General features: G+C 42.5%; 1 protein-coding gene across 1 annotated transcript in view; it reads right to left on the bottom strand.

Annotated features, from left to right (window-relative positions):
• Nucleotides 1–3,842, bottom strand: part of lpp (LIM domain containing preferred translocation partner in lipoma) — a gene marked incomplete in the record, with an annotated part of 384,586 nt that extends 380,744 nt beyond the window's left edge. Inside the window, 1 exon segment of the mRNA XM_029695387.1 lies at nucleotides 3,611–3,842.
• Between the last annotated feature and the right edge of the window lie 15,680 nt (nucleotides 3,843–19,522).

Raw genomic sequence — 19,522 nt, forward strand, 5'->3', positions numbered from 1 at the left:
TTCTGCATCTTTGTTGCATTCTTCACATATGATTTGGCACAGTATTTGCAAATGTACACAGCTTTCCCTTCTACATTAGCTGCAGTGAAATGTCTCCACACATCAGATAGTGCCCGGTCTTACTTACATCGGCTACGGAGAGCATGATCCCACAGTCGTCCGGAACAGCTGGTGCTCTCATGCATGCTTCAGTGTTGGTTGCCTCAAAGTGCACATAGAAGTAATGTAGCTTGTCTGGTAGGCTTTTGTCACTGGGCAGCTTGCGGCTGTGCTTCCCTTTGTAGTGCGCAATAGTTTGCAAACCCTGCCACTTCCGACGAGCATCAGAGCCGGTGTAGTAGGATTCAATTCAAGTCTTGTATTAACGCTTTGTCTGTTTGATGGTTCGTCAGAGAGCATAGCGGGATTTCTTATAAGCGTCCAGGTTAGAGTCCTGCTCCTCTACCCTTTAGCTCAGTGCAGATGTTGCCTGTAATCCATGGCTTCTGGTTGGGTTATGTACGTACGGCCACTGTGGGGACGACGTCGTCGATGCACTTATTGATGTAGCCAGTGATGTGGTGTACTCCTCAATGTCATCGGATGAGTCCCGGAACATGTTCCAGTCTGTGCAGCAAAACAGTCCTGTAGCTTAGCATCTGCGTCATCTGACCACTTCCGTATTGAGCGAGTCACTGGTACTTCCTGCTTTAGTTTTGCTTGTAAGCAGGAATCAGGAGGATATAATTATGGTCAGATTTGACAAATGGAGGGCGAGGGAGAGCTTTGTACGAGTCTCTGTGTGTGGAATAAAGTTTTATTTTCCTTTGGTTGCACATGTAACATGCTGGTAGAAATGAGGTAAAACAGATTTAAGTTTCCCTGCATTAAAATCACCGGCCACAAGGAGCACATTGGCTAATAGGACTGATGGTAGAGGCGGGTTACCCACTCACGTACGGATTCTTACAAGGCACCCCGACCTATGACCCCTATATCTCCGTCTCTTCTTCATGTGAATCACAGTGATTTGGGCCTTGTCGGGTATCTGGAGTAAATCCTTTGAGTCCGACTTGTTAAAGAAAAAAATCTTTGTCCAGTACGAGGTGAGTAATCACTGTTCTGATATCCAGAATCTATTTTTGGTCATAAGAGACGGTGGCAGAAACATTATGTACAAAATAAGTTACAATTTTGTATTTTTTTTAAAATAAAAAAACACACAATGGCACAATTGGTTAGGAGCCCATAAAAACGGCAGCCATCTCCTCTGGCGTCATAAAGCCAAAAGTTGTCAATGAATTTGCCAATGCACCCTGTGTTGGGCTTACTACAGATGGATGGACCTCCAGGGCTACAGAGTTACTTAACAGTGACAACAGATCACATGACCCCAGAGCGGGAAACAGGAAGTACTGTGCTACAAATACATCACCTTTATGAGAGTCACACAAGAAGGCATATTTTCCTCTTTGTAAGAAAACATTACAGCACGGGGCCTATATAATGTCTGAGCCATGTTTACATATTGATTACACATTGCTCTTTATTCTATTGTTGTTGTTGATGAGTAATTGTGTTTTAATTTAAACAAAATCCAAAGCGTTGTTATTCCTGATGATGCTCTCACCAGGAATTATATGTCTCCTGATCATATCAGGAATACCAACACTACATATTTAAATTAAATAAACTAAAATTACTACAGTAACTGTTGCCGTTTATTTTTTTCCCTGCTGTACCCCGAAATCGAACCGTGACCCCAAAAAACCCACAATAAGTACTGAACCGTTACACCCCATAGTCCTGCCTCACTTCGCTGTCTCTTCCTGCATTCGCCTGCTAACGTGACAGCCCCACAACCTTTCCACCTACTGTGACAGTTCTGAAACAGAGGAATGAGCTTGGCTAGTACGCACACTAGGCCGAGGCCCTTTTCTATTGTCTATATCCTCCAATATGAAGGCTACTCAAGCTTATCAGATTGGATCTTCAAAGTCTAAGACGGTATCTTTCTTTCTTTCTGATCTTGTATCATAAAATTCATGCATTGTGTCCTCTAGACATGAGTCAAAAGAATAGATAAAGCCAGAATTGAATCCTCATGCATATCAGCAGTATATGCATAGCTTCTGTTCTGCAGTCCTATAAACCTACAGTGTCCTGATCTCACCTGAAAGGTTTACATCTTGTTCCAGTTGTATCCTGATTAAAAACGTATATTATTATAATACCACGCAGGCCTGGTAGTGAAGCTAGTGGTGCTAGTCTCAGCCTCACAGGGCTGCCTGGGTTCAAAGCTACTTAGGCTAGCTGAGGGACGACACTTTTAACTTGAGCGTCGCATCAACACAGACTGTCAAAACGGGTCTTTTTTAAAGCAGAGATGTTTAAAGACAGTTGGGTTTAATGTTGGCTGAGTCCAAATGTGTGGGGAATGAAGGATGACACTGATATATTCAGTTTGATGAGCGAGCATTGATTTGAAATTCATATCAAAGTGGGAGTTTGATTTGAATCTCTTCAGCGACAACTCAAGTGGGATAGATTAATATTTCACCGTGTTAGCTACTATTCAGATGAGACGAACAAACTCTTCTGTGTGTAGACATGATTGTTAGTTGTTGTCCCAAGACTAACATATTTCCATTCTTGAAATGCATTTGGAAGCCAATTCAGTCAAATAATGCATTCAAGGACTAATAGACTTTGTAAACGGTGTCACTGTGGTGGAGGGGGAAAAGAAAAGATCTACACATTATATTACTACTCTTATGCAATGACTGAGAATTATGGTAAGAACTAGAGTCAAGTAGCTTTTGGTTTGTGAAGCCTAGTATTGATTGAAACAACTAGGCTACGTAAGGAAGTGTCATATATATATATAGTGTAACGACCCTGGATTTATAAGCGCGGAAATCGACTCTGCCTGACGAGCATGCTTTTGCGACACAGTCGATAGCGCGCCGGACTTCGGGCTTGAAGGTCGAGGGTTCGAGACCTGCTCCCTGCCTGTCCATTACAATATATATATATATATGTGTATATGTGTGTGGAGTCCCGTCTGCACAGCGCCAGACAATCAACAGATTTACACTTCAGGAGTGACATGTGACATGTGTTCTCTTCTAGACTGTGGCAATCCTAACAAACCTGGTTTATTAAAACGTTGTGCGTGTTTTAAATGATTCATAGTGAAAGTCTTATGGAAATAGACGTCGTTCCGGCGGTAAAAACATCTTCCGCATTGGTTTTTATCGGTCATACAGTCCACCTCGAGCAGAATGGACTTGGAACATAAATCATGTCAAAAATAAAACTTAGAGATACGCAAACAGACACAATGATGCACATATCGAGCGTGAAATGACACAATGTACTTAGTAAGTGTGTGTGTGTGTGTGTGTGTGGTGAGAGAAGTGTCGACCCCCCTGTTTGTGAGCGGTGAGCCCACGCCCTCAACTCGGAGTTACAGTAAGACTTCATCACCGAGCACCGAGTTAGTCTCGAGCTTTCTGCTACTTCTTCTGGCGACTAATAAACACTTCCATTACAAACTACACTTCTACAATAACCCATCTTCAACTACAACTAAAACATATACATCAAATACTTTCCATGTGTTTCTTACCTCGGGGCTTTCTAGGGAATCAAGAGATGTTTTCAAATCCCACCAAAAAGTGAATTTTTAACTTTTTTTTTTTCTTCCCAAAATCTGGAAGTGGCAGGCAGTGACGTCAGAGGGGTACATTCCGAGCGCAGGAGAGTCCTCGGAGAAGTGTGCCCATGTAAGGCAGTATGTTGTGTTCACAAAACCCTCTTCTCTCTTATCGGGTCTGTTTGCTTCTGTTGTGCAAACATTGTAAAACACACTAATTCATCACCATGAGCGTCAATTACACAGCTATATCCTTCATACGTTATTGGAACTGGAAACTAAATCATTACTTCAATGAAAAGGAGATTTTGACCATTTTCTCAACATTTTCTTGATAATATAGCTCTACGAACAACATTATTTTGGTAATATAGGGTCAGGGTAATATAGCTCTACAAACAACATTATCTTGGTAATATAAGGTCAGGGTAATATAGCTCTACAAACAACATTATCTTGGTAATATAGGGGTAATATAGCTCTACAAACAACATTATCTTGGTAATATAGGGTCAGGGTAATATAGCTCTACAAACAACATTATCTTGGTAATATAGGGGTAATATAGCTCTACAAACAACATTATGTTGGTAATATAGGGGTAATATAGCTCTACAAACAACATTATCTTGGTAATATAAGGTCAGGGTAATATAGCTCTATGAACAACATAGAACAAAGACTGGAGACAATAGACTTAAACAAAGAATGAATATCTTGTTTCATTTTTTCTGTTGTTGCAATGAATAGATCAAAACAGACTATAAACACTTCAAATGCCACCTGAGGTGCTTTTTCATTCATTACATTTAAAAAAAAAAAAATGTTACTTAATTTTTTTTAAATATATATTTTTTTCACTGCTGACCTTTTGTGAGTGTAACCTACACAGTAAATCATATCAGACACGGGCTGGTTTCTGCTTCACCAAGTATGTTTGCCATGCAAAGCAGTTTGTTTGCATGTCCTGGATTTAATGCAAATCCCTGATAACTGCACTAAAACCTTTGATTTGTGCATGCATTCTAAGTAGCAGTACGATAGTGGTGTTATAATGCACTTAGGTTCAATCCTAGATGGGTGCCCTATTCCCTACATAGTACACTACTTTTAAACAGAGCCCTGTAGGACACAGCCTGACTACTCTGATTCCACAGCTAGGGTTTACAGGGGGGGGGGGGGGGGGGGGGGGGGAAAGATTGTCTCTCGTAGATTCGCCCCCCAAAAAAAAAAAAAACATTTTGTGGGTTATCCTTTTTTCCCCAGATGAATGTCAGTTGGGTGTAATTTTCGATTTTGATTTGGTTTGTGGTTGCGACAGGGTCGTAAAAATGTCTTCATTGAGGGTCTTCCTCTTGTCTGTTTGGATGGCTATACATAGACTCCCCCTGAATTATAATGGTATGGCCCGCAGACATAATCAAGGGATCCTCTACATTCCAGACGGTATTCTAGAACATAGTGTCTCAACACCGCTGGGTGTGGTGGATTGTAATTTTAAGGGTGGGAAAAAGCCCTGTTGTCACCTTGCCCTGATACATGGCTGTTAACTCCTATAAGGGCTTGCCGGTTTCAAAACCCCCGGCGTCTCCCAGCCTGTAGGAAGACCTACTAACTTCTGTTTCAATAAGGGGGTCTAGGAGTCAACAGCCATGTATCAGGGCAAGCTGCCACCATGACAAGAAGTAAACTTACAATTGTTAAGAACTGTTGGTACAATAGACTGATGATTATTATCAAGATGAATAGAGTTACCACTTAAATCATGACTGTTTTCACCATTGTGTTTCCTTGATCTTGTTGACCCACTCTGTCTTAATGTCAGGAGCAACTTACAGTAGTGAATGCATACATTTCATACATTTTTACTCCATACTGGTCCCCTGTGGGCATTGAACCCACAACCCTTGCATTGCAAACACCATGCTCTACCAACTGAGCCACACGGGACCACTCTGTCTTAACGTCAGGAGCTGTATTAAACCCCTGACACCTTACATTGGTCTACATTTGGACAAATGGATATTATCTTTCTATTCAACATCTCAGACTACAAAGTAGGTTTTGTAGTTGTTGGATATGTGCTGTATTCTTCCCTGGCTGACACTTGTCCGCCTGATGACTCCAGGAAAACACTGGGCTACTGCTTGAGTTCATTATCTCTTTCTATTATTGAATCATCACAGACAGATTGGTGCCACAGTGACTTGGGCCAACAAGTCCAATGGATTTAAAGTCGGTTGTTTTATGACCGATTCTCACTCAAACAATGACACACAGATGTAAATGTTTTTTTTTTTTTTATGTATTAAATTAAAAGTGAATTGATATAATATACTGTAAGTACACCAACAACTACACCGACAACTACACCGACAAGTACACCAACCACTACACCAACCACTACACCAACCACTACACCAACCACTAAACCAACAAGTACACCAACCACTACACCAACCACTACACCAACAAGTACACCAACCACTACACCAACCACTACACCAACCACTACACCAACAAGTACACCAACCACTACACCAACCACTACACCAACAAGTACACCAACCACTACACCAACCACTACACCAACCACTACACCAACAACTACACCAATCACTACACCAACAACTACATACAACTGTCTGTAGAAATACATCAGCATGTCAAGCCCACCTCTACCCCTCTAAAGATGCTGTGAATATCACAATTACAAGCACAATAACTAAAGTAACTTTGAGATGGTATATTTCAAACAAATTACAGTTCCTTAGATCTATGTGAGTAGCCTTATGGGTGAATGGTTAAAACAGCATTTTTTTTTTTCTCTCTCTCTCTCTCTCTCTCTCTCTCTCTCTCTCTCTCTCTCTCTCTCTCTCTCTCTCTCTCTCTCTCTCTCTGTCTCTCTCTCTCTCTCTCTCTCTCTTCTCTCTCTCTCTCTCTCTCTCTCTCTCTCTCTCTCTCTCTCTCTCTCTCTCCAAGCGTTGTCTGTAGTGCAGAAGGACTTCAGAGGGGTTTCTACAACTGATTACCTTGTGCTACCTGGGAGCAGTTTGTAAACTACTTTTCACACTGTGCATGAATAAGACATAAGCACATCAGTTAAAGATCAAGCGCGCAGATAAACCCAGAAGATTGCAGACTATTTTGCAGTTTGTTTCCGTGCCCTGGGATCCCCTTACGGTGTATACAGGTTCTAGGACATACTCACTGAAAGGTAATCTCATTTGTAATGCGTGACAGCTAATTTGCAAGTCTGCTTTACAGGCAATGTATGGGCCCGCTAGTCCTAGTACTCCCTCTGTCAGAGCTGAGTTCAAACAGACACACTGGAACAAATCAGAAAACAATTACCTGAAACTAACCCCCCCACTACTCCATGCATCAATCAATTGGCAGTTATGTTGTTCAGCTGAAAGTCAATGAACAAATCTCTGTGATGTAGACATGGTACGGTGGGGGATAAGGGACAAGGGACTACTGGTATGGAAATCTAGGGGATTGTGTGATAAACACAAGTCAAATTTATCAGGATCCATTGCTATGTACTGTAAAGGACTGTCCTCACACGAAGCTGAAACACACACACACACACACACACACGCACGCACGCACGCACGCACGCACGCACACACACACACACACACACACACACACACACATAGAGAGACTAAGTCAGGAGGTATAGGTGGCATGTCACAGTCGGATAGGAAAGCTGCAGTTTAATAAAGAACATCATTCTGGTCTGCAAACTTCAGCAAGTAACCCAAACCCTTATCTGTTTCAAAATAAAATGTTTTACTTTTAAAACAATGAAAACAAAAACAAAATACCTTAAACTACTAAAGTCAGCTTGCGTTACACCAACTGTGTGTGTGTGTGTGTGTGAGACGTTCCTATCAGCGTGCCATATAAGGTGAACACTTCCAGCATCGCATATCCTGCTGTAGTTCCTATCGCTATGGTGACACACCACTTCCTCTGAAATATACAGCGCCTTCGGAAAGTATTCAGACCGCTTGACTTTTTCCACATTTTTGTTACTTTAAGAGGCTTATTCTAAAATGGATTAAATAAAAACAATTCCTCTGCAATCTACACACAATACCCCATAATGACAAAGCGAAAACGTTTTATTTTATTTATTTTTGCAAATTTATTAAAGAAAAAATATAGAAAGGACTTATTTCTATAAGTATTCAGACCCTTTGCTACGAGTCTCGATATTGAGCTCAGGTCCATCCTGTTTCCATTGATCATCCTTGAGATGTTTCTACAACTTGATTGGAGTCCACCTGTGGTAAATTCAATTCATTGGACATGATTTGGAAAGGCACACACCTGTCTATATAAGGTCCCACAGTTGACAGTGCATGTCAGAGCAAAAACCAAGCCATGAGGTCAAAGGAATTGTCCATCGAGCATAGAGACAGGATTGTGTCGAGGAACAGATCTGGGGAAGGGAACCAAAAAATGTCTGCAGCATTGAAGGTCCCCAAGAACACAGTGTCCTCCATCATGTGGAAACATTTTCAAAAAGTCAATGGGTCTGAATACTTTCCGAAGGCACTGAAAAACAAAACATACACCCTACCAGACAGACACCCTCATACACCCTACCAGACAGACACCCTCATACACCCTACCAGACAGACACCCTCATACACCCTACCAGACAGACACCCTCATACACCCTACCAGACAGACACCCTCATACACCCTACCAGACAGACACCCTCATACACCCTACCAGACAGCCACCCTCATACACCCTACCAGACAGACACCCTCATACACCCTACCAGACAGACACCCTCATACACCCTACCAGACAGACACCCTCATACACCCTACCAGACAGACACCCTCATACACCCTACCAGACAGACACCCTCATACACCCTACCAGACAGACACCCTCATACACCCTACCAGACAGACACCCTCATACACCCTACCAGACAGACACCCTCATACACCCTACCAGACAGACACCCTCATACACCCTACCAGACAGACACCCTCATACACCCTACCAGACAGCCACCCTCATACACCCTACCAGACAGCCACCCTCATACACCCTACCAGACAGACACCCTCATACACCCTACCAGACAGCCACCCTCATACACCCTACCAGACAGCCACCCTCATACACCCTACCAGACAGACACCCTCATACACCCTACCAGACAGACACCCTCATACACCCTACCAGACAGACACCCTCATACACCCTACCAGAGTTGAGGAGACTAAATTACTTGTTGTTACCTTGGATTGTCAACTGTCATGGTCAAAACATATAGATTCAATGATTGTAAAGATGGGGAGAGGTCTGTCCGTAGTAAAGAGATGCTCTGCTTTTGTTTTTTGACACCACACTTCACAAAACAAGTCCTGCAGGCTCTAGTTTTATCTTATCTTGATTATTATCAGTCATATGGTCAAGTGCTGCAATGAAAGACCTACTTAAGCTGCAGCTGGTCCAGAACAGAGCTGCACTTTTTGCTCTTTAATGTGAGCCAGTCTCTCTTGGCTATGAGTTGAGGAGAGACTGACTGCATCACTTCTTGTTTCTATAAGAAACATTAATGTGTTGAAAATTCCAAATTGCTTGCGTACTGTAGTCAACTTACGCACAGCACTGACACACACACACACCCCTACCAGATATAACATCAGGGGTCTTTTCACAGTCCCCAAATCCAGAACAAATTCAAGTAACATACAGTATTATATAGAGCCATGATTGAATGGAACTTCCTTCCATCTCATATTGCTCAAGTGAACAGCAAACCTGGTTTCAAACAACAGATAAAGCAACACCTCACGGCACAACGCCTCGCCTCGTTTTGACCTAGATATTTGTGTGTACAGTATTGATATGTAGTCTACGTGTGCTGTTTTTACATGTATATAGTTCTGTCTTTGAGCTGTTTTTGTCTATTCATGTTCTGTATTAGGTCATGTTCCATGTTGTTTTTTGGTCTGGACCCCAGAAAGAGTAGCTGCTGCTTTCACAACAGCTAATGGGGATCCTAATGAAAAACCAAAATACCAAAATAACAGTGCTATTTGGGATGCATACACTGTCTGACTCTGAGAGAGAGAGAGAGAGAGAGAGAGAGAGAGAGAGAGAGAGAGAGAGAGAGAGAGAGAGAGAGTGGATCAGCACAACAAAAGGTAGAAAGACACCCAGACACACGACAAAAGCATTACCCCTGAAGGTACTAATCAAACAACTCCACATCTCGATGTAGACCTCAGATAACGCTAATGAATTCTAATTTTAATGTTTCACTATGTAAAAATGAATTAATATGGCAGACGGAGCCAATCCATGCCTGAAGCTATAGATGGTTTATAGAATCCAGAGACTGAGATCGACTCTCATGCTTCATGGGGAAACTTTTGAAGTGTTTTTTCTTCTTTCTATCTGTGGATCTTGAATCTATTCTCTACATAGATGTGGGCTTTTGTATGGTCAAATTATTTATTTATTTTAGCTAGGGTTGATTTAGATATTGGCTTTTGTTTGTCTTTAAAATAAACAACGTAACAACAAAATTATTATGTGAAGTTTGCTTTTATGTGCATTTAGGATTCAGGTTAAGGATTTGGGTTAAATATGCCCCAATTCATATCACATTCTGTGAGACTGGAAAACGTGCTTATGATGTGTTTATGAAGGTTTTGGTTTGAGGGAGATCAGAAGTCTGATGAGAGGAAAAGTAACAACACAACCTCAAAAGATTACTATGTCACAGATCGCTTTTACAAAATGCCAGACACATGGTTTAAAGGTCCCGCGGAGTCAGCGAAATGTCCTTTTTGTAGGATAGCCAGAGGCAAAGTTATTCATATTCATGAATTATGTCGTGTGATTGATTGAGCCTTCTTGAGTGTTGGATGTCACACAGATGCACTTTTACCTTTCCACAAACTGTCTGTTTCTTGATATGAGCAAGTTGAACCAAATGTATCACAGAATAGGACATTCACGGTTAGTTGGCTAGTAGTGTAAAGTATTTAAGTAAAAAATATTCGCTAATGTTAGCCAGCATGCTAGCTAGCTAGCTACAATTGCATTCTAAATGCGTTGGTCATTGGATAAATGAGTTATGAGTTGAACATACTGTATTTTGGTGAAAACAAACTAGTAGCCAGTTGTTCTTGTGTAACCGATGTGAAATTAAATTAGTTAGTTGGTGGTGCGTGCTAATAGCATTTCAATCGGTGACGTCACTCGCTCTGAGACTTGAAGTAGGGTTTCCCCTTGCGTTGCAAGGGCCGTGGCTTTTGTGGCGCGATGGGTAACGATGCTTCGTGGGGTGTCAGTTGTTGATGTGTGCAGAGGGTCCCTGGTTCGAGCCCGGGTTGGGGCGAAGAGAGGGACGGAACCTACACTGTTACACTTGCCCATGATATTATCATATCTAATAGCATTTGAACGACCAAAACAGCATCCATAATATTTTCACACTGTTACTACAATGCTCAGAATTGAAGAAACCTTTTCTCTCACCTCTATTAATGAACAATATCATATTTTTAATGCTCTTGAAGCGCTTTGAAATTCTATGAAAAGCGCTATAAAAAATGTAATGAATTATTACTATCAGTGGGCGTGGTGCTTATATTCATGAGCTCTCCTTGACTGACAGCTCATTGAAACGCCCTTGTGGTCGTTGCCAGGTAACAAGGTAAACAACGGGCCACGCGTGGGTGGTGAGGGGGAGGGGAGTGGGTGGGTGGATGGACAGATCAGACCTCTCTCACTGGACAGACAGGGTTTCCTGGGATGGACAGATCAGGCCTCTCTCACTGGACAGACAGGGTTTCCTGGGATGGACAGATCAGGCCTCTCTCACTGGACAGACAGGGTTTCCTGGGATGGACAGATCAGGCCTCTCTCACTGGGGTCCTGGGATGGACAGTTCTCACAGCTTCTCCATATATGCCGCTGGATGAAAGCTGACGAAGAGGAGATCCAGGAGAGATCCTTTCCACGTAACCTGTAATGTTTTTGAAAAGAGAAATGTTTGTTAAATGGGTAGTGAATTTTTTATTTACTACTATTAATTAGTTGATGTATTCATCTACTCATTCTACAATGTGTTTATGGTGTTTTTTGAGATAATCTGAAATATGCAATATTTGGTTGTGCTCTTTTTGTGTGAAACTTTTCCATGTTTCTTTTTGGATATTTTGTGGGCCTGAAATGCTCAGTTGATGCCGATTTAAAATGACTAACTATAACTTATATTATGTTGGGTCTGTCTTCACAGGCTTCACAACATATCCCGTCCTCCTTTACCTGCTGCTGTGACTGACAGAGTAGATGGAGCAGGTCATGGTGATTAGCCTCAACAACACAGGCTACATCGACTGTAAGACGACAACAACCCACACAATGGAATGGCACAATATGATTTTCAGGGGTAAATTACTATACACACACACACACACCGTAACTCCTTTTGTGGACGTGCTGCCTGTCCCAGACCTGCTGTTTTCAACTCTCTAGAGACAGCAGGAGCGGTAGATATACTCTGAATGATCGGCTATGAAAAGCAAACTGACATTTACTCCTGAGGTGTTGACCTGTTGCACCCTCGACAACTACTGTGAATATTATTATTATTTGACCCTGCTGGTCTTCTATGAACATTTGAACATCTTGGCCATGTTCTGTTATAATCTCCACCCGGCACAGCCAGAAGAGGACTGGCCACACCTCATAGCCTGGTTCCTCTCTAGGTTTCTTCCTAGGTTCCTGCACAGCCAGAAGAGGACTGGCCACCCCTCATAGCCTGGTTCCTCTCTAGGTTTCTTCCTAGGTTTTGGCCTTTCTAGGGAGTTTTTCCTAGCCACCGTGCTTCTACACCTGCATTACTTGCTGTTTTGGGGGTTTTAGGCTGGGTTTCTGTACAGCACTTTGAGATATCAGCTGATGTAAGAAGGGCTTTATAAATACATTTGATTTGATTTGATGACATTCCTTTGTGCCAGCTGTGTGCTGGCAGTTCTCAGACTCGAGAACCCCCCTAACATCCCTCTTTATCCCTCTTTATTTGTTGGAAAAGACTTTGAAAGGAAATCTTCATGATATTAATAATAAGGATGGAAGAACTACAACTATATAGTGACTATCAGGTGTTTGTCACATCCTGACCATAGTAAGATGTTATTTTCTATGGTAGAGTAGGTCAGGGCGTGACAGGGGTTGTTTGGTGTTTTTTCTATGTTTTCTATATCTATGTTTAGTTCTAGTTTTCTATTTCTATGTTTTTTTGGGGGGGGGAGTAATCTCCAATTAGAGGCAGCTGGTCCTCGTTGTCTCTAATTGGAGATCATACTTAAGTAGGTTTTTTTTTTTGCCACCTGTGTTGCTGGGTAGTTGTCTTCTGTTTAGTTTAGGTACCTGACAGAACTGTGCGCTTTTGTTTTTTTCTCTTTGTTATTTTTCCTTTAGTGTTTTTGAGTTATAATAAACATTCATCATGAGCAATCAACACGCTGCGCTTTGGTCCCCTCTCTACGACAGCCGTTACAGAAAATATACCGTTCACAAGTCAAATTAGCCACAGTTACATTATCTAACGTTACACCCCCCCCCCCCCCCCCAATTAAAATGTTGGCTTCGGCGTCAGACTCTTCAAACTCTGATAGTTACGTTATGGAGAAGAGCCACTGATACATTGTTCAATGAAGGTACAGCATCCGTCTTCAGGATTGGGTTCATTTTTACACTATAGCATCCAGTCACAACACAGTTTAGCTTTTTCCAGTCATGCTGACAGCTCTAATGCTCAGTACCAGGACCAAACGCTCTAACCACTAGGCTATCCTGCCTCCTGAATCCAAGTGTTTTGGTCCTGTAACTGAAAGGTTGCTGGATCAAAGGTAAGGTAAAAATCTGTCGTTCTATCCCTGAACAAGGCAGTTAACCCACTTTTCCCCGGTAGGGATTCATTGTAAATAAGAATTTGTTCTTAATTAAGTAAAGGTTAAAAATAAAAAAAATAAAAAGTAACTTTATGATCAATCTTTATCAATGCAGCAGATACAGACATTTTTCATACTTCACCCTACTTTGAACTGGTTTCATCCAAATATGATCAAATGTGGTTCTCTCTCTCTCTATCGCTCTCATTCTCTCTCCTTCTCTCTCTCTGCCTGTCTGTCTGTCTGTCTCTCTCTCTCTCTCTGTCTGTCTCTCTCCCTCTCCCTCTCTCTCTCTATCGCTCATTCTCTCTCTCTCTTTCTCTCTCTATCGCTCTCATTCTCTCTCTCTCTCAATTCAATTCAATTCAATTTGCTTTATTGGCATGACGTAACAATATACATATTGCCAAAGCTTATTTTGCATATTTACAATATAAAAATAAATAAAAATGAGAATCAAAATTGTCAACGGGACAACAGTAACATCAATAACCAAGGGTTAAAATAACCATACATTCAACAATAACAATAAGCATACAGTAGAGGACATGTGCAGGTTGATTGGTATGTCAGACACTGTCCCTCATCTTATGGCAGGCAGCAATGTAGTGCGCTGCCAACACACAGCTCTCTGCGTCCTCCCCCAACAGGACGGGTAGTCTATCCTCATCAGAGAGGTCTCTGCGTCCTCCCCCAACAGGACGGGTAGCCTATCCTCATCAGAGAGGTCTCTGTGTCCTCCCCCAACAGGACGGGTAGCCTATCCTTATCAGAGACGTCTTTAAACCTTGAATAAGGGTTTCAAATGACACTCTCTAATTGTTTTATATTCTTGACATTTTGTCAGGAAATGCAGCTCTGTCTCAGGTTCTGCTGTGGTGCAGTGGTTACACAGCCTTTCCTCTACAGGGAGCCAGGTTTTCCTGTGCCTACCCTTCTCAATGGCAAGGCTATGCTCACTGAGCCTGTACTTTGTCAAGGTTTTTCTAAGGTGTTGATCAGTAACCATGGTCAAATATTTAGCCACGGTGTACTGTCGATTTAGGGCCAGATAGCACTGCATTTTGCTTTGTGTTTGTGCTTGTGTTTCCCAATAAGCAATGTAGTTTTGTTTTGACTGTGTTGTAATTTGGTTTATTCTGATTGATTGGATGTTCTGGTCCTGAGGCTTCAGTGTGTTAGTAGAACAGGTTTGTGAACTCAGCCCCAGGACCAGCTGGATGAGGGTCCTGAGGCTTCAGTGTATTAGTAGAACAGGTCTGTGTACTCAGCCCCAGGACCAGCTGGATGAGGGTCCTGAGGCTTCAGTGTGTTAGTAGAAAAGGTTTGTGAACTCAGTTCCAGGACCAGCTGGATGAGGGTCCTGAGGCTTCAGTGTGTTAGTAGAACAGGTTAGTGAACTCAGCCCCAGGACCAGCTGGATGAGGGGACTATTTTCTTTGCTCAGCTCTTGGCATTGCAGGGCTTGGTAATGATATGATAGGGGGTCACTGTATTTTAGATGTTTACAAAACTTAATTGCTCTTTTTTGAGTTTTTATTATTAGTGGATATTGGCCTAATTCTGCCCTGCATGCATTGTTTGTAGTTTTCCTCTGGACACGTAGGAGAATCTTACAGAACTCTGCATGTAGGGTTTCAATGGGGTGTTTGTCCCATTTCATGAAATCTTGTTTTGTCTCTCTCTCTCTCTGTCTCTCTCTCTCTCCCTCTCTCCCTCTCCCTCTCTCTCTCTGTCTGTCTGTCTCTCTCTCTCCCTCTCCCTCTCTCTCTCTCTCTCTCTCTCTCTCTCTCTCTCTCTCTCTCTCTCCCTCTCCCTCTCCCTCTCTCTGTCTGTCTCTCTCTCTCCCTCTCCCTCTCCCTCTCCCTCTCTCTCTCTCTCTCTCTCTCTCTCTCTCTCTCTCAGTTCTAACTCCCACAATGTTTCTCTTTTATTGTTGGAAAGGCTTCGAAGGACATCTTCTTGATATTCTCTTTTATTTGTTGTTGTTAGAAAGACTAGAGCCATATTCAATATTGTTTCTCACTTGGAACTTAAAACTTGCAGGTACTAACAACATATGTCAGGTCTGCCCTGTAAGTGCATAAATATCAGCCAGCCACATGTCAGGCAATCTGCGTTTCCTTAGTGCAACCAGACTGAAATTAGGGCTTTCTAGCTTTAGAGAACAAGCCTATAAATAATGTTGGATTGCAAGAAAGGTAAAAAATAAATATTTGCAAAAGTTTTTTTGTGTTTAAGTGTTGCATTAAAGCCAATCCTAAAACTAGTGCTGTGCTTTGAGCTATCATCTAACATCATATACTTTCAAATACTCCATTCTGTGTTAGAGAGATATGGCATCAGTTAAAAGGATATATAGGCCAAAGAATTTGTTTGTGGGTATGTATTACATCTGCCATAGGCCATTTTGCATGCATTTGTCTTTTAAAAAAAAGGGAAGTTCAGTTGAATCTTTTGTCCTGCTGTTTTGCATGTTGACTTTCATGAGTTCATCAGTTAAGGGAAAGTGTGTCAGACAGACAAGGTTTTGCATCAAGCCATGGATGAGATGTCCCCACCGGCCTATCGCTAAACGCAAGCGATCATTCTGATAACACTCTACATTAAAGTGTACATTAAAGAACCATTTAACATTTAATTTTTTTTTTTTTTTATGTAATTCATAATTTCAGACTAATAGTTCATTATTATTATGTTGTTTATAAATTATGAATAACTGTTGGTTAATTATTCATATAGCTTAACTATTGATTATTTCTCCATAAACTGCTGAATCGTAAACCTATGTTCAAAGGTTGTAAAGACAGATAATTATTATTTTATATGCAGTTCATAAATCATTAATACACTAACTCTATTATAACTGTCTATGAACTACTGTCTATAGACCTAAAGTGCTGCCATCCATCGTCCAATACTACCAGCTCCTCAACAGCTCGTAATAAATATGGTCATTTTCCTCCTCCTCCACATGGTACTCTACAGTAGGAACATCCCGTGTTTAGTTCAGTAGGATCATCCCGTGATTAGTTCAGTAGGAACATCCCGTGTTTAGTTCAGTAGGTTCATCCCGTGTTTAGTTCAGTAGGGTCATCCCGTGATTAGTTCAGTAGGATCATCCCGTGATTAGTTCAGTAGGAACATCCCGTGTTTAGTTCAGTAGGATCATCCCGTGATTAGTTCAGTAGGATCATCCCGTGATTAGTTCAGTAGGAACATCCCGTGTTTAGTTCAGTAGGATCATCCCGTGTTTAGTTCAGTAGGATCATCCCGTGTTTAGTTCAGTAGGATCATCCCGTGTTTAGTTCAGTAGGATCATCCCGTGTTTAGTTCAGTAGGATCATCCCGTGTTTAGTTCAGTAGGATCATCCCGTGTTTAGTTCAGTAGGATCATCCCGTGTTTAGTTCAGTAGGATCATCCCGTGTTTAGTTCAGTAGGATCATCCCGTGTTTAGTTCAGTAGGATCGTTCTGTGTTTAGGCCACCATTTCACTACTAGAGTATTATAGCAACAGCCAGGGATTTGCAATCCATTCCAGTGTTAATTTTATTCCATGCACGGTGTTCTATTCCATTCCATGCCAGTGTTCCATTCCTGTGTTCCAATACAGTTCCATGCCAGTGTTCCATTCCAGTTCCATGCCAGTGTTCCATTCCAGTTCCATGCCAGTGTTCCATTCCAGTTCCTTGCCAGTGTTCCATTCCAGTTCCTTGCCAGTGTTCCATTCCAGTTCCTTCCCAGTGTTCCATTCCAGTTCCATGCCAGTGTTCCATTCCAGTTCCTTGCCAGTGTTCCATTCCAGTTCCTTGCCAGTGTTCCATTCCAGTATTCCAATACAGTTCCATGCCAGTGTTCCATTCCAGTTCCTTGCCAGTGTTCCATTTCATTCCATGCCAGTGTTCCATTCCCTCCATGCCAGTGTTACATTCCATTCCATGCCAGTGTTCCATTCCAGTGTTCCAATACAGTACCATGCCAGTGTTCCATTCCAGCTCTATTCCAGTTTCATGCCTGTGTTCCAATACAGTTCCATGCCAGTGTTCCATTCCAGCTCTATTCCAGTTCCATGCCAGTGTTCCATTCCAGTTCCTTGCCAGTGTTCCATTCCTGTTCTTTGCCAGTGTTCCATTCCAGTTCATTGCCAGTGTTCCAATCCAGTTCCTTGCCAGTGTTCCATTCCAGTTCCATGCCAGTGTTCCAATCCAGTTCCTTGCCGATGTTCCATTCCAGTTCCTTGCCAGTGTTCCATTCCAGTTCCTTGCCAGTGTTGTCAGTGTTCCATTCCAGTTCCATGCCAGTGTTCCATTCCAGTTCCTTGCCAGTGTTCCATTCCAGTTCCTTGCCAGTGTTCCAACCCAGTTCCTTGCCAGTGTTCCATTCCAGTTCCTTGCCAGTGTTGTATGTGTTCCATTCCATTTCCATGCCAGTGTTCCATTCCAGTTCCTTGCCAGTGTTCCATTCAAGTTCCTTGCCAGTGTTGTATGTGTTCCATTCCATTTCCATGCCAGTGTTCCATTCCAGTTCCTTGCCAGTGTTCCATTCCAGTTCCTTGCCAGTGTTCCATTCCAGTTCCTTGCCAGTGTTGTATGTGTTCCATTCCATTTCCATGCCAGTGTTCCATTCCAGTTTCTTGCCAGTGTTGTCTGTGTTCCATTCCAGTTCCATGCCAGTGTTCCATTCCATTTCCTTGCCAGTGTTCCATTCCAGTTCCTTGCCAGTGTTCCATTCCATTTCCTTGCCAGTGTTCCATTCCAGTTCCTTGCCAGTGTTCCATTCTAGTTCCTTGCCAGTGTTGTCTGTGTTCCATTCCAGTTCCATGCCAGTGTTCCATTCCATTTCCTTGCCAGTGTTCCATTCCAGTTCCTTGCCAGTGTTGTCTGTGTTCCATTCCAGTTCCATGCCAGTGTTCCATTCCAGTTCCTTGCCAGTGTTCCATTCCAGTTCCTTGCCAGTGTTGTCTGTGTTCCATTCCAGTTCCATGCCAGTGTTCCATTCCATTTCCTTGCCAGTGTTCCATTCAAGTTCCTTGCCAGTGTTGTCAGTGTTCCATTCCAGTTCCATGCCAGTGTTCCAATCCAGTTCCTTGCCAGTGTTCCATTCCAGTTCCTTGCCAGTGTTGTATGTGTTCCATTCCTTTTCCTTGCCAGTGTTCCATTCCAGTTCCTTGCCAGTGTTGTCTGCAGCACTCTGCACTCTGTAGTGTAGTGTGCTTGTGTTTAGGTTTTCAAAATCCTAGATCCTACATTCCCTGACAGAGACAGAGCTATCATGCTCAGTCATCATCCTCTCTCTCTCTCTGTCTCACAGAAGGCCTTTTCCTCCCCTTCCTCTATAAATGCAAGCCGACGCAAAGCGTGAGATTAGGCTCCCCTGACCTTTAACAGTGCTGATAGCAGCCGCTGCGGATGTCAGGGAACTCACAGCCGACACCAAACAAGGGTGTTTCCCAAATGGCACCCTATTCCCTGCATAGTGCACCTAGAGCCCATAGGGTCTGGTCAACACTAGTGTACCATATAGGGAGTAGGGTGCCATTGGGAACGCAGCTATGCTTAGTTCACAGCACACAGCTAGATTACAGATCTCTGTGATAGCAGGTAAAGAAATTATTATCGTAAACTGACGTGATAATTACAGACGGTTGGAAAAAGGTTATCGGTCAACACAAAACAAGCCTCCATGCTCCAGGAAAGCAGGCCTACTGCACCAAGCAGAGCAATCATAGATTATGTCTAGATCAGACTGGCTGCATCCCAAATGACACCCTTTTCCCTATATAGTGCACTACTTTTGACTAGGGCCCACTCTGGTACAAAGTAGTGCACTACAGATGTTAGCTCTTAATTTGATCCCCCTTCTGTTGCTGCAGGATTATTTTCCTGCTGTGATAAACTGGTCAAATTAAGATCCTACACGGGATAAGGGTG

Source organism: Salmo trutta, chromosome 17 (assembly GCF_901001165.1).
Source record: "Salmo trutta chromosome 17, fSalTru1.1, whole genome shotgun sequence".
NCBI lineage: Eukaryota > Metazoa > Chordata > Actinopteri > Salmoniformes > Salmonidae > Salmo > Salmo trutta.